This window comes from Eleutherodactylus coqui, chromosome 13 (genome assembly GCF_035609145.1).
Source record: "Eleutherodactylus coqui strain aEleCoq1 chromosome 13, aEleCoq1.hap1, whole genome shotgun sequence".
Classification (NCBI taxonomy): Eukaryota; Metazoa; Chordata; class Amphibia; order Anura; family Eleutherodactylidae; genus Eleutherodactylus; species Eleutherodactylus coqui.
Genome location: NC_089849.1, coordinates 112,311,445 through 112,315,539, shown reverse-complemented (window position 1 = coordinate 112,315,539; position 4,095 = coordinate 112,311,445). Strand labels below are relative to the sequence as shown.

The following is a 4,095-nucleotide window of genomic DNA, read 5'->3' as shown; positions in this document are numbered from 1 at the left end:
CAACTCTCATGTTATTCACATTCGGCAGGTGTTGCAAGCACTTCATGAAAATGATCTGTTTGCTTCGCCACTCAGGAAGTCTTGGTCATGTCATTACTCCTCTGGGTTTTCAGCCAAAGTTCAGGCCCTCTTCAACTGAGTACACCCGAACTACCTCCGGGCTCTTCAAAGGTTTTGGGGTTTTGCTACTATTGAAAATGTATTAATAATTTTTTAGTGATTGTTAAATCTCCGCCTGACATGACTAAGGAGAGGGCCAATACATCTGAGTGGTCTCCTGAGGTCCTGATGCTTTTCCACTGCTCCTCTTCTAGTTCAACCAAGTTCCTCAAAACCATTTGTGATAGAAGTAGATGCAATGAAGCTAAGGGGTGGGGCAGTCCTATCACAGGGTACCAACAAGTTAACGTGTCTTTGTCCTTAAGCACTTTTCTCAAGGAAGTCTTCCCTGAAGAATTATGACATTAGAGACACAAAGCTTTGAGCAATTGAATGGGTGTTTGAAGAATGGCGTCATCTCTTAGAAAGAGCCGAATATAAGGTAACAGTCTTTACAGATCACAAAAACTTGGTGTATCTAGAGTCTGCTAAGAGGCTCGTTCCTACACAGGCTCAATGTTCATTATTCTTTTTCCACTTTGACTTTGTTGTAACATATAGTCCTGGTGACAAGAATGTGAAGGCTGATGCCTTTTCTAGAGGTTTTATACCCATGGTAGCAGATGAACCATCTGTGCCTATACTCCTTGACAGGATAGTTGTGTTTGCTGTGTCATTTGATCTGGAGGAGCAGGTTTATTGGGCCCAGAAGCTGGCCTCTCTTGGGCTTCCAAATGGAGAACTCTTTGTTCCTCTACAACTGAGACTCTAATTATAATTATCTGAAATTCAGGCTTCCGTTCTGTCATGACATCCAAGAATCAACAACACGTGGAGGCTGACTGCTAAGACGTTTTGGTGGTCCACTATTAGGCATGATGTCTATAGTTATGTGAGGTCTTGTGACGTTTGTGCTAAAGCTAAATCTTTTTGGAATCTCCCAGCTGAGAAGTTGTTATCTCAGCCACCTTCCACGGATTTTATCGTGGTCTTTCCTGCCTCAGAGGGTACCACTTATGTGGGTGGTGCTGGACTGATTCAGTAAAATGTGCCATCTAACTACTTCTCCTAGTCTTTTGATGCAAAACCGCTTGCAAAATCGCTTATAATTCATATTGTCAGATTACATGGGTTACCATCTAATACTGTTTTTAACTAATGAGTTCAGTTCATGTCCAAGTTCTAGCACCCCTTGTGTACGTGGCTAGGAATTTAGCTGTCTTTTTCATTTGTATATCATCTGGAGACCGGTGGACAGAAAAATGCAATCAAAGTCTAGAACAGTATTTGCGATATCACGCTTGTACATTGTGATGTTTATTGGGAGTGCGCTGCGATTTGCGAGAAAATCGCGTTGCATCTCTGCACATGCAACGTTCACTCATGAAAAACTTGAACATTACATGTATTTTCAATAGGAAAATCAAAAAGTGCATCGCACTCTAATGAAACTTTCATATATATGTGAGTGCAAAGCAATTTTTTTCTCACCCAATGGAAACAATGAGCGAGATTTCTGTGGAATTGCAGTAAAATAGAACATGCAGAGATCTTTCAATACTGCGAGAGAAAAATCGCGCATGTAAATAAACCCATTGAAAACAATAGGGGGTATTTCAGCGCGGGTTTTGTACGTCTCACATGGCACAAAATGCAACTGAGAAACTTACTCTTGTGAATGCAACCTTAGGGTTCATTTACACCGGCGGGTTCAATATTGATACAAGAAATTTGGACTTATATCGTACTTGCAAACCCACAACAGTCACCATCCTGGGAGGGACTATCTACAAGTGTTTTATATTTCCAGTCCTTTACTGAAAGAGGTATTCCAGTGATTCAAAGTAAGTTATATGCGTCATAAGGCGATAACATGTAATTTTGTAATCTAATGTTATAACTTGTTTTACCAGGATGCAGAGCTATTCCCTTCCCTGCGGTCCCCCCACTTAGTTCTCCATTGATATCAAGTGGTTACATCCTGTAGGCTCCACTGTTTTACTGATCAGGCATGCTTAGGCCTCATGTCCACGGGGAAAATCAGGCCCGCCACGGATTCTTCATGTAGAATCCATAGCGGGTCCCTCCTGCCCCGTGGACATGAGGCCTTAAAATCGGAATAAACTCACCTGCTCCGGACAATGCAGATCTTCCTTCCTTCCCAGCCGGATCTTCTTTCTTTGGCCCGGCGGATGTGCTCGACACGCCGGGCACATCCGCTGGGCCGAATAAAGAAGATCCGGCCGCGAAGAAGGGAAGAACCGCATCGTCCGGAGCAGGTGAGTTTAATTCTGGTACCGGTCTCCCGCAGATCCGGACGGCTGCCATAGACTTCAATAGAAGCCTGCGGAAGCCGTCCCCGCGGGAGACACGCACGAAAATGGAGCATGTCCATTTTTTTCCCGCACGCGGATCCCGCCTGACGGGAAAAATGAAATCCGCAGGTATTTAACTGCCTGCGTGTGTCCAATGCATCCCTATGGGGCGCGGATCCGCATGCGGGAGAAACGCTGCGGATTTTAAGCCCAAGGACATGAGGCCTTAGTGATTTCAGTATCTGTAATGACGACAAAGTTTGGGAATGCACACTTGCTGGTAACTGGCAATGGAGCATTGTGGGAGATGTAGTTTTTGCACTCCCTGTTGGCCATTTTAAATAGTAATGTGGAAATATGAAGCTGTCTAGAGAGCAGCGGTGCTGTAAATTGGCAAAATAGGGCACTGGAGTTCAGTTTGATGATTTAGATGACCATTTGGAATAATGGCAGTAAGTGGAGACATTAGGGAAACTTTCAAAATTTTGCCCAGTGTGCTCGCTTTGGCAGCACATATATTAAAATTGGAACGATACAGAGAAGATTAGCATGGCCCCTGCGCAAAGATGACATGCAAATTCGCGAAGCGTTCCATATTTTTGCTATTGGCAAATAGATTCAAAATTGGAACGGGCCTATGTTGGAGAGATTGTGGACAAAAAGGCTCCCTGTCCCATATTTTCTGGTTTTGCCCTAAACTAAATAAGTTCTGGAGTGAAGTTATAGGTGAAATGTCAAACACCTTAAAATGCTCAATTCCTAGAGAAGCCAAATTAACCCTTCTCTTAATAGGCCTCGAAAAATTACCTCCAAACATAAGATTTTTATTGGGACACTCACTTATGACAGCAAAAACTATAATTGCTAAACACTGGAGAGAACAACTCCCTCCAACAAAGGAGGAATTCTTGGGCCGGATGGCAGAGCAATGCTTGTCTGAGGGATGGTTAGCATGTCGAAACAACTCTACGGAAAAATATGAGAACGGGGGAAAATGGAAATCTCAACATTAAAACAAGTTGTATATGGATTTTCTTTTTTGTGATGCCAATCTTTTTTTGTTGGTTATGTTCTGTTGTTCTTTAACAAAAATTGATAACACAAGAAACTAATTAGCATAAAAAAGATAAACTGTGTGTAATCATTTTATATATTAGGAAAACTTTCCTTGTTGGAGAAACTGGGCTGAAAGTATATAGAAAAATGTTTATAAATTTGTATTACTGTCCAGAATTGTACCATCATACTTCTTTATGGCCGCCTGCAGACGAGCGGGTCGGATCCGGCGGCGAGAATTCTCGCCGCGGGACCCGACCCCAGCGCCTGCAGGGACGAGCGCGTACTCACCCGCGCCCGGCGGCCCGGCTCTTTCATGTGCCGGCTGTCGGACAGCCGGCGCATGCGCAGACCGGAGCCGGGGGCCGCGTGAGTGACGTTTCTGTGCGAGGCTCTGCGAGACCCGAACAAAAATAAAACATGCTGCGGTTTGTTTGCCGCGCGAGATTTCACACGGCCAAACTGCGGCCGTCTGCATAGGAGTGCGTATTGTAATGCACTCCTATGCAGGCTTTGAGCGGCGGAAATCCCGCGGGAATTCCGCCCGTGTGCAGGCGGCCTTAGTGTTAATGTACTATTGTTTTCTCTAAACAATCTCTCAATAAGAAGCAAATATGGTAAAAAA

General features: G+C 44.1%; 1 non-coding gene across 1 annotated transcript; it reads left to right on the top strand.

The window, feature by feature from the left end:
- Positions 1-2,908: 2,908 nt before the first annotated feature.
- LOC136588882 (U6 spliceosomal RNA) lies at positions 2,909-3,015 on the top strand. The gene has a single exon (XR_010787683.1). It is a non-coding gene; the product is annotated as a U6 spliceosomal RNA (small nuclear RNA).
- Positions 3,016-4,095: the final 1,080 nt, after the last annotated feature.